At 34.7% G+C, this 12,625-nt stretch overlaps 2 pseudogenes; both read left to right on the top strand.

Annotated features, from left to right (window-relative positions):
- Window positions 1–1,344: 1,344 nt before the first annotated feature.
- On the top strand, window positions 1,345–2,370 carry LOC112403308 (olfactory receptor 2AK2-like; annotated as a pseudogene).
- A 771-nt stretch (window positions 2,371–3,141) lies between these two features.
- Window positions 3,142–9,208, top strand: LOC112403293 (olfactory receptor 2AK2-like; annotated as a pseudogene).
- The last annotated feature ends 3,417 nt before the right edge of the window (window positions 9,209–12,625 follow it).

Consider the following 12,625-nt stretch of genomic DNA (forward strand, 5'->3'; position numbering starts at 1 on the left):
TTATTTTATGTTTAAATACAGTTTTATATATGCAGATAATTTTAGATAAATCTGGAATATTTTATTATGTCTCTTCTTAGGCTAATATTATTATATGCTTATTTCTTTTTGTGTCCTGACATACTTCATGGTATTTTAAGAAAGAAATTGTAAAGAGGGTATACATGAATTCTTGTATGCATAATGACGTATTTATAAGATCTCCCAAGCTTTTCTCAAACTGTCCTATGGTTTCTCACTTATTCACTTGTATTAAAACCTTTTCTCATAGTTCAATAATACCCTTATTATTTCTCAGTATAGCAGCCTGTTATTAACACATCTGTCTGTGTCAGTCTACTCACTTTGCCTCATCCCTGCTGTCTCCTTATGTAGACAGGCTGACAGTCATACATGGTTGTGATAGAGAATAGCTGTAAACTTTTGATGGACAAAATCAGTCTGGTTCATATTTAGAGTTTCAGAAACAGTGTGTCATGCCCATAATATAGATACACAATAAATGCTAGGATGCTAAATTTAAATGATAAATTTAATATTTTCTTCTGCAATTTTATTAAATGTTTTGAGACCAAGGGGCCTCTAGTTAGTAGACATTATTTGCTCTGGAATTACACAAGGGACAGGTTTATGTCAGAAATTAAAGGAGAAAAAAATTAAATTTATTAGCTTTGAATCAACCATTTTTAAAATGCTACTTGAGTCAAAGTTAAATAAGTTTTAAATTTATATTTTATTAATTCATACTCAAGTTTTTCCTCATGTCTGGTATATTTTTTTCTCAATTGATTAAATCTCTTCTACATTCACAGGAAGAAGTAAACACTAATTAATTCATAAAGGCTGCATGTGTTATTATACTTTATACTATTTCATAGCCAATATAAATTCAAAATGGAGAAGTACAGTAAACATTTAAAAATTATAATATATATGACCAACACTGTCATGACAACTTTATTGTTTATACAAGTGAATTAATTAGAAGACTATGTTTATAACAAAAGAACTCAGCTACAGTGTATCACCCTGAAGATATTAATATTTACAAAAGAGGAAAATAATTTATGTTGGCAAGGCATCTCAATGTTTATTTTTATTTTCAAAATATATTTAATTCTACATTCAGTAAAAAGGTTTTTTAATTTTATTTTATAATTTGCTTAGTGGCTATTGCTTAACAGAAAAAGATTTACTGTATTGAGTAGAGGGAGATATTCACCTAAGGTGATTCAAGAAAATTTTCTTACATTTAATAATCATCATCTTTTTCTCTTAAAGGGAAATCAGAAATGCTACATGAAATTCTCAAATATTATCTGCTTTTATATTTTTAGTTAAGCCATGAAAACAGGAAATCAAACTGTTTAAACAGATTTTGTACTTTCTCTGTCTTTTCCAATATGATCCAATCGACTCTTTTCTCTTTGCTGCCATTGCAATTCTGTTTTCAGTGGCTCTGATGGGGAATATCATACTGATTCTTCTCATCCAATTGGACAGAAGACTCCACACTCCAACGTACTTTCTACTCAGTCATCCCTCTTTCATTGACATCATGTACATCTCCACCACTGTGCCCAAGATGACAATTAACTTTCTGTCTAATAGTAAGACCATTACTTTTTTAGGCTGTGAGATTCAAGCATTTGCGTTCTTGGCCCTTGGTGGAACTTAAGCCCTTCTTCTTGGTTTCATGTCTTATGATCGCTATGTAGTCATCTGTCATCCATTGTGTTACCCTGTACTCATGAGCAAGAATATCTGTTGGCTCATGGTCACATGTGCATGGACCAGTTGTTCCATCAACTCTTGAATACATACAGTGTATGCATTTCAACCTCCCCTCTGTAGCTCTCAACTCATTAATCATTCTTCTGTGAAGTTCCATCCATGTTGCCATTGGTGTCTCAGGACACTTCCCAGTATGAATATATAATAGTCCTGAGTGGCCTTATTATTCTGTTGTTATCCATGTTGCCATTGGTGTGTCAGGACACTTCCCAGTATGAATATACAATAGTACTGAGTGGACTTATTATTCTGTTGTTACCTTTCATGGCCATTGTAGTTTCCTATGCCTGTGTGCTTACCATGGTATTCCACATGAGTTCAGGAAATGGACAGAAAAAAGCTTTCTCTACTTGTTCCTGTCACCTAATTGTGACAAGTTCATTCTATGTGACCTCTCTCTCCACCTATACAAGGCCACCCTCCTTGCATTCCCCTGAAGAGGATAAGATAGTAGCAGTGTTTTACACCATTGTTACACCTCTTCTGAACCCATTTATCTGCAGCTTGAGGAATAAATGAGTTATGGGGGCCTTGAAGAGACCATTGGGACCACATATATTTGTACAGAAAATGTGACTGTAGGACCTCCCTTTTGACTGAGACCGAACAACATAAAAAGCTATGCCTAGAATACTGTTTTGGAATATGCATACTCTAAGAATACTGCCTAGACAAATGTAAAGTCTATGAAAAGTTTATTAAATAAATAAAGTGATAAAAATCTTGATTCTTTCCTGATATCAGAAATAACTCACACATTGTTATTGGAATTAGATGAATTTTCAGTATAGAAGCTAAAGAAACTGTGATTTTCCAAATTGTTTAACTACTAAACAGTAGAATTCAACTCTGTTACCCCACAGTTTTCATATTATAAATATTTTAATTGCCCTTTTAGAAACTGAAATCCAATGCATGGGAAATATTATTTATCCAAACACATAAAATTAAGAGAATCTATAAGTGACCAAATGGAGCAAAGTACATAATCCACTCATTCAACAAATGTGTAATGTTTTAATCACATGTGTGACACTGGTAATAATGAAGTAATCAAAGATACAAATGACAGATGTCTCTGATCTCATAATGTTTCTATTCCAGTTCGGGGAGATATTCAATATATAACAAATTTTGCAGTGTATCAAAAAGTAATAATGAAAAAATAAAGCAAGAAATTGTAATGGGAAATTTGCAATATTATTTAAAATTGTCCACCAAAGGTACACTAAGAAGGTGATATTTGGTCAAAGACTGAAAGAAGATTATGAAGTAAGTCAAATGGATAGCTGGTGATGTGTTTTCTGGTAGAGGAAGAAGCAAATGAGAATGTCACATGTAGAGAAAATGCTTGGCAAATTCAAAGAAGATCAAAATGTAAGTAAGTTGATGGGTTGTAGGAAATGAGTAGATATAGTGAAAACAGATTATAAAGTAGACTAATATAAAAAATTTGTGTTTAATTTAAGATGATCCAGAATCATTATTGGGTTTTGCAGAGAGGATTGAAATGGGCTGTGAAGCCATTGCAGCAGTCTCCTTGTGATAAAATATATTGGACCAAAATGGTAATTGAGGAGGAGCAACAAGTAGCCAGATTCCATATTTGAGGTTTTTTGGCAGATCTGATGTGAAATGTGATGAAATTTTAAAAGCTCAGAATTAGGCTAAGATCATGAACTGAACAAATGGAACAAGTCATTTAATTGTGCACCTAATTTCCACTCTAGCGGTAGCTCCTCCATAACAGCTCCATCATGTCACATAGCTATTATTTCATTTTTGAGATGAGAAATTTTACGATCTACTCTCTTAGCAACTTTCAATACATAATACAATACTATTAACTAAAATAAACATTATGCACATTAGATTGAAAACTTACTCCTATTCCAACTGGAGGTTTGTTCTCTTTGAACAACATCTCCCCATTTAACTCAAACTCCAGTTCATGATACCCACCATTCTAACCTCTGTTTCTACAATTATAGCTTTTTCAGATACCACATATAAGTAATATCATATAGTATTTGCTTTTCGCTGTCTTTTTTTCACTTAGCATAATGCCCTCAAGTTCCATCCATATTGTTCCTATTGGCAGGATTTTCTTTTTATTTATGACTGGAAATATTTCATTGTGTATATAGGTACCACAGTTTCTTATCCATTCATTCATTGACAAACACTTAGGTTGTTTCCATATATTGGCTTTTGTGAATAATGATGCAATAAATGTTGGAGTGCAGATATCTCGTCAGTATTCTTTTTTCATTTCTTTTGGATTATTCCCAAAAGTAAGATTGCTACATCATACAGAAGTCCTATTTTTAATTTCTTGAAAAAAGTCCACACTGTTTTTCATAGTGGTTGTACCAACTTATACTCCCAATGACAGCACACAAGTGTTCCTTTTTAGCCACATCCTCAACACTTGTTACATATTGTTTTCTTGATTATAGTCATTCTATCATGAGTGAGGTATTATACCATTTTGGTTTTGATTTGTACTACCCTGAAAATAATAATGTTGAGCGTTAATTTTATGTACTTGGTGACCTTCACATATATTCTCTGGAAAAATCTATTCTGGTCTTTTGCCCACATTTAATTGAAATTTTTATTTTTTTGCTATTGAGTTGTGTGAGTTTTGTAATATATTTTAACTCCTTAAATATATGGATATATGGTTTGAAGATATGTTTTTTCCCATTCTGGAGGTTATATTTAACTTCATTGATCCTTTATTTTGCTATTCAGAAACATTTTAGTTGGAGCATTTCCTGCAAGGCAAGTCTAGTGATGATGAACTAACTCCATTAGCTTTTCTTCGCCTGGGAAAGTCTATTTCTCCTATATATCTGAATGATAACTTTGCTGTATAAAGTATTCTTGGTTAGAAATTTTAATCATTTAACACTTTGAATGTGTCGTTTCACTCTCTCCAGGCTGGTAGATTCTCTGCTGAGAAATTCACTGATTGACTAATGGGGTTCCATTGTGGGTTACTTTTTTCCCCTGGCTTCCTGTAAGATTCTTTTTATATTATTGATTTTTGAGAGTTTAGTTATAATGGTACACAGACACTTTCAGTAACATGGCAATGAGCAAAACAAAGAACATGTCCAGGTCCATATATGTGGAATGTGGAAGTCATTTCTTCCATTAAGATAAGAAGAATGCAGTGAATATTTGTAAAGCCATATTCTTTCACTCACAGACCCCAACTATCCATCCACAAGAAATTGTCTGGGAAAACCAGTGCTCACAGAAGATAATTTTTACACTTATCATGGTAGATAAATCACTATGGATCTTGGAAAAGGAAGACTATTCTAGAGGAAAAATCCAGGAGCAATAATTACAAAATGAGAAAACTATTCAACAAGAAAAAATTGGCTTTATTTATGAATGGTCTTCACCCAAAATATAGGGTGCATTCAAATGAGTGAGATTTGGGAATGTCTATGGAACAATTCTTGTGTTGTTCCTAATCTTGCTTTCCACATGGGCATGTATATTGCTGTTCTCAGGATCCTGATTCATCAACTATGTTAGGTATTACAATGTCTTGTATTTTATGAGTCATAAGGTAAGTGAAGACATTTTGATACCTTCTCCATACCTGCTCATCACCCATGACTAAATGAGACTTTTGGTTGTCTCTGGAGGAAAGTGTTGAGAATATTTTCTTTGAGTGAATTAGCTCACCAAACATTTGGTAATCAAAAAAGGTTAACTCCTTAATTAGTGATTTTAGTTCACAATCTCTTTTCTACTTATCTCCTTTCCAAAGTTATTCTCATTTGTAAATATTTTCTCTCTCAAAAAAAGCACAGTTTTATAATTGACAAGAATTATGATTGAGCAAGATGAGAGAATAAGAGTTTCCTCTGTTTGCATTTCCCACAGCAACAAGAACGTGGCAGCCATCCAAGAACAAAAATGGCTTTAGAGGAGTTTCGTAAGCCCAGTAGGAAATTGTGAAACTCCAGCGGAGCCCAAGACCAAGAAAGACATCTTTGAGAGGGCATGCCTGACCCACTTGTCAAGGTCTTTGACAGTGGTCCTCATTATGGACTCAGAAAAAACCCCAATCCCCTGTGGATTAGCTACAGCCCTGTTAACCTTGGTCCTGTCACCAGCACTCTCCACAAAGAGCTCTCGGAAAAGCCACACATCCATTCCCAATGAAGCAGGTCTACAGAGCCCTGTCCTCACTGTGGACACTGAAGCAGCCCTGTGACTTAGTTCCTGCCCTACTCTATTGTGGTAGAGAGCCAGTCTCACCTCTTGAAAAACTGCACAGTTTCCGAAGAGGAGCCCTTCCAGGGACTTGGTGGGAGCCACACCTACCCACAAACCTTGTAACAGACCTGCTTTCTGTAGGCTTATCTGTGTACCATGAGGATAATCCTTGTACCAGCGACAGCCCTACTGACCAAGGACCTGAGGGAGTCCCATTCATCCAGAGACCTCAGAAGATCCACACTTGCCTCAGACCTTGGTAACTGGCCTGACCAAAACAGTATTAAAAATAACTAGAGATAAATAAAGTCCATAATGTATAGACAATATAAGAAGATGTAAAGTGTAGCATAAATAAAACACAAGTGGGGAGTAAAACTGTTGAATTTTTGTCTGCTACTGAAGTTCAAGTTATATTAGATTGAAATAGGCTGTTATGACTATAAGATACTTTATATAAGCCTCATGGTAACCACAAAGCAAAATCTTATAGTAGATATACAAAAGATGAAGAGAAAGGAATCAAAGCATACCAGTACAAAAAATAAACATATTACAAAAGGAAGACAGTAAAGAAAAAGAAAGGAATGTAAGAACAACAAAACAGAAAACAATGACCATGGGCTTCCCTGGTGGCGCATTGGTTGAGAGTCTGCCTGCCGATGCAGGGGACACGGGTTCGTGCCCCAGTCCGGGAAGATCCCACGTGTCGCGGAGCAGCTGGGCCCGTGAGCCATGGCCGCTGAGCCTGCGCGTCCGGAGCCTGTGCTCCACAACGGGAGACGCCACAACAGTGAGAGGCCCACATACCGCAAAAAAAAAAAAACAACGAAAAACAATGACCATAATGGCAATAGTTTTCCCTTGCCTATCAATAATCACTTTAACTCTAAACACATTAAATTTTAGAATCAAAACACATAGAGTTTCTGAGTGGCAAAAACCTAAGACTCAACTATATGCTGCATACAAGAGACACACTTTAAGATCATATTTAGGCTAAAAGTGAATGGTTGGAAAAAGATATTCTATGCAAATATTAACCAAATTAGAGCAGTATTGGCTATACATATAGCAGACCAAATAGTCTTTAAGACAAAATCTGTCACAATGGACAAATAAAGTCATTATATAATGAAAAGGTAGCCAATTCATCAAGATATAAAACAATAGTAAATATGTATGTATTCAACATTAGAACACTAATGTCCTAATGTTGAACAAATATTAAGAGAATTGAAGGGAGAAATATACACAGTACAGTAACAGTCAAGGACTGCAACACCCACTTGCAACAATAAACAATAGATCATAAACACAGACTGAGGAAATGACTGACTTAAACTGATCTTTAGACCAATGAACCTAACAGACGTGTACTGACATACAACAGCAACTAAACACAAATCATTCTTCTGAAGTTCTCATGAAGCATTCTCCAGGATAGCTCTTATATATGGTCACAAAATAAGTATGAACCAATTTAAGAAAATTGAAATCATATCAAATATCTATTTTAATTACAATGGTAGGAAATAGAATGAAAATGAGAAATTTTACAAATATGTGGAAAATTAAAATTTCACCAGTGGGCCTAGGAAGAAGAAAACAAGTGGGAAATCAAAAAGTCTCTCGAGACAAATAAAAATATATTTTAAAAAACCACATATGGGACACAGCAAAAGCAGTTCTAAGGGGAAAGTTTATAGTGATGAACACTGATGTTAAGAAAAGAAAGAAATTAAACACCCTTTGTTTGCATTTTAATGACATAGGAAAAGAAGAACAAACTAACCCCAACATTACCAGAAATAAATATTTTTAAAAGAATCACAACAAAAATAAATAAAATGGAGATTAGGGAACACAATAGAAAGAAACTTTAGCTAGACAACCATAAAAAAGGAAGAAATCAAATAAATAATATTATTAATGGAAAAAGTGATATTACTCTGATTGTACAGAAATATTAAGGATCATAAGAAAATATTGTGAACAATTATTTGAAAGCAGATTGGATAACCCAGAAAAGAATATCCTGAACAGGATAAATTCCTAGGAACATGCAATCTTCCAAGACTGAAATCATGAAGAAATAGAAAATCTGAATAGATCAATAACTAGTAAGGATATTGAAGTAATAATCAAAATAATCTCAACAAATAAAAGCCAAGGACTAGATGTCTTCATGGGTGAATTCTACTAAACATTTAAATAAGAATTAAAGCCAAACTTTCTCAAATTCTTCCAAAAAATAGCAGATTTGGTAAGAACACTACAAGAAAAGATAATTGCAAAATATCCAGATTTTATATTTCTGTCTTTTCCAATTGGGACAAATAAACACTTGCCATTTTGTTGTCATTGCAAACTTCTTTTCAGTGACTCTGAAGGGGAAATATAGTGATACTTCCCATCCAACTGTATCAATACATCTGACTCTACAGTCCAATGTACTTTCTACTCAGCTCTCTTTCATTGACATGATGTACTTCTCCACCACCATGCCCAAGATGGCAATTAATTTTCTGTCCAATAGTAAGACCATTACTTTTTTAGGTTGTAAGATTCAAACATTTTTGTTCTTGACACTTGGTGGAACTGAAGCCCTTCTTCTTGGTTTCGTGTCTTATGATCACTATGTAGCCATCTGTCATCCTTTACGTTACACTTTACTCATGAGCAAGATGATCTGTTGGTTCGTGGTCACATGTGCATGGGCCATGTGTTCTGTCAACTCTTTAATACATATGCTGTTGGCATTTCAACTTCCCTTCTGTAGCTCTTGACTCATTAATGTCTTTTTCTGTGAAGTTCCATCGCTGGTGCTTGCTATTGGTGTCTCAGGGTACTTCCCAGTATGGATATACAGTTCTCCTGAGTGACCTTATTATACTGTTGTTACCTTTCATGGCCATTCTAGCTTCCTATGCCTGTGTACTTACTGTAGTATTCCAGATGAGTTCAGGAAAAGGACAGAAAAAAGCTATCTCCACTTGTTCTTCTCACCTGATTGTGGCAGGCTTATAAAAGGACGAGGGAGCAGCAGAGTTTTACATCATTATCACGCCTTGTTTTGAATGCATTTATTTATACCCTGAGGAATAAAGGGGTTATTGGGGTCACGAAGAGATTGTTGGAGGCATGCATATTTATACAGGAACTGTGACTTTAAGAACCCCTTACTGATTGAGATTAAGCACAAGTAAAACCTGTCCTTAGAATACTGTTTTAGAATATATAAAAGCTAAGCAATATAAATAAAATAAAAATTGATAAATGTCTTGATTTTGGGGGGTTTCAGAATTTACTTAAACATTGTTATTGGAACTAGATGGATTTACAATCTGAAATCTGGAATCTGGAAAAAGAGTGTTGTTAACCTTGTTTGTCTTCTGAAGCAATAGATTCCACCCCTGTCAATTCAGTCTTCACATCTCACAACACATTTTGTAATGTCCTCCTTATCACCTGAAATGCAACACACAGGAAATCCAATCTATCCGACCACATAACATTAAGATAATCTTTGTAACATTGAGGTAAACTGCAGTATAGAGCAAAATACATCATTCATTCATTTGTGCATTCACTCAACAACTGATTTATTGCTTTACTCTGTGTGGCACTAGTATAGGCACTGGGGATAGGGGAGAAAATAAAGAACTGACAGAAATCTCTGATCTCATGAAGGTCCCCAGAGTGGGGACACATAAAATTAATAAAATAAGAGAGAAAAATTGAGAAAATATACAAAAAACCCTAATAATTGTAATGAAAAGGGCCGGAAATTGGGATAGGAAAAGCCTGACAGTTTTATAATTTTACATAAAATTGTCCATGAAAGGGCAAATATGAGGGTGATATTTGGTCAAAGATTGAAATGAGAGGAGTTAATAAGTCAAATGGAGTTCTGGTGAAGAATGTTCTGGGCACAGAAAGAAGCAAGTGAAAATGTCCTGAAGAGAGAGCATGCCTGGCAGTTCAAAGAAAATCAAGGATTACATTGGTGGGTTGTAGAAAGTGAGTAGAGGTAATGGAGCCAGAATTTTAAATATAAGGATGACCATTGTGAGGATTTGGGCTTTTAATCCAATAATTGGCAACCATTATCGTGTTTGCAGAGAGAATTGAAACGGGCAATTGGGAAGTCATTGCATTAGTACAGTTGTGACTAGATACTGCCTTGGACCAAGGTGGTAACAGTGGAGGAGCATGAAATCACCAATCTCTGGAGATTAGTATAAGGCAAAATTTATGGCTTAAGAACAGATATGATGTGAATTGAAGGGCAATTAAAAGCGTGCAGAATTGATTTAAGATCTTGGACTAGTCAACTGGAAGTTAAAAAAAAATGTCATTACTTTTCAGGAAAACCACAGGAGAAACATTTCCGTCGTCCAGTATCTTTGTGCTCTTTCACTGTTAGCACCTTTGTCCCTGTAGTGGTCATTATTACGACTTCCATCAATGTTGAGTAGAAGCCCTTATTAATGGAATCAAAGAGGAATTTATCTTGTGTCTGACTTTTTTTCTCAGTGCTTATGAAATTCAACCATATTTTTGCCTCGGTAAGGACTCAGTGATGATGTCATTTTTATTGATGACTAGCTTTCCATTGTATACATACATGGCTAATGCTTCTATTGGAATGTTGGATATTTTTAGCTATTATGAATAAAGCTGCTATAACCGTTCCTATACAAATATTTTCTTATGGGCATATGCACTCAGTTCTCTTAATTATATACCTAGAGATGAAATTGTTTGACCATAGGTAAGTTATACGTTTAAGTTTAAAAAAACATTTAAATTGTGGTATTGGTATCTAATATTCCAACTAGGCGTATATGAAAACTTCTTAGCACCTAAGTTTTTGTGTAGGTAATGCAATGAATTGGTGCTAAATTTAAAGTATATTTCCTGTGAAATATGTTAGAGAATCACTGACAACAACTTTGTGTCCATTGTCAATATGTTTAATTACAATTTTAATAATCTTAGGATTATTAAATAAATCCAGTAAATTGGATTTTCTTTAGTTAGCTTATTTGTTTACAATATAATGTGCACCCATAAGCCCACCACCAACCCAAGAATTGAAACAGTAAAATTGGGGACTTCCCTGGTGGTCCAGTGGTAGAGAATCCATATTCCAATGCAGGGTATGTGGGTTCAATCCCTGGTCGGGAAACCAAGATCCCACATGCCATGGGGCAGCTAAGCCCCTGCACACCACTACTGAGCTCACGTGCCTCAACTAGAGAGCCCGTGTTCCGCAAACTACAGACCCCATGCACTCTGGAGTCCATGCACCACGACTACAGAGCCCACGCTCCTTGGAGCCCACGCACCACAACTAGAGAGAGGAAACCTGCAAGCCACAACTAGAGAGAAGCCTGCGCAGCACAATGAAAAGCCCGCATGCTGCAGCAAAAGATCCTGCATGTCTCAATGAAGATCCCACCTGCTGCAAGCAAGACCCGATGCAGCCAAAATAAATAAATAAATACAACAGTAAAATTGTTAGAGCTCTTCAGAGTTTCACCTATCCTATCTCATGCCTCCCCCATTATTCTGATTTTCTAGAGTATTATTCCCTTGCAATATTTATAATATTACCAAATATATGTATTCTTGGAAGTTTATAGAATTTTTACCATTAGAATTTTGAACTTTATAAAAATTTCTTGTGCTGTAGGTCATGTTTTTTAGAACTTATGTTTTTTAACTTGACATTATTTTGCTATATTTATAGAGCTAGCTATAACTGCAATCTATACTTTTCATTGTTAGATAGCATTCTATTTTATTATATTATCAAACACTTCTTTTTGTTTGTTTTTTTGTAAATCGATGCTTGACTTTTTCCAGTTTTCCAGTTTTCTTCCAGTTACATGTGGTGCATTTATAAATATTTATGTATATACCTCCTGTTTCCCATGTACAAGAGTTTATATTGGATATACATATATGAGTGAAGTTGCTGGTTCATAGTGTATTAAAATGGTCAAGGTTATTGTATAATGCCAAATATTTTCCAAAATGGTTGTAGCAACTTATATTTGCAAGAGGAATGTATATTATTCTGAAGATTGTCATCTCCAAATTTCAGATTGTTCATTTAAGACATCTTAATTTTTAATAATTAATTGGTTTTAAGTAATAATTAACTTTGGATGTTTTCCTTGTTTGAAATATTTTATGCACGTAAACTATTTGTGCTTTATATAAAATGGTTGTTTTCATGCCTTGCAAAGCTAAATTACACTAAGTGAGAGACAGAAAAAAGAAAACTGTAATGTATGTGTAGGGGAGGATAAGTATCATTTCTTTTTACTCTTCTAAGTTCTTGGCTGGGGTCCCTGTAAACAAAGACACAATAACAAGAGAAAATAATGTAAATATTTATTATGTGGTATATGTGATTGGGAGTCTTTATATTAAAGTGAAGTCCTATCAATAGAGCTAAACTGATTTAAAAAAACACCTAGCATTTTTGAACTAGGTTTGGTGAAGAATGGAGTTGTAGAAAAATGTGGTAGGGTAAAAACGGGTATGACGTAATTGTATTAAACTGGGAGAA

Source organism: Neophocaena asiaeorientalis, unplaced genomic scaffold, assembly GCF_003031525.2.
Source record: "Neophocaena asiaeorientalis asiaeorientalis breed wild unplaced genomic scaffold, Neophocaena_asiaeorientalis_V1.1 scaffold742, whole genome shotgun sequence".
NCBI lineage: Eukaryota > Metazoa > Chordata > Mammalia > Artiodactyla > Phocoenidae > Neophocaena > Neophocaena asiaeorientalis.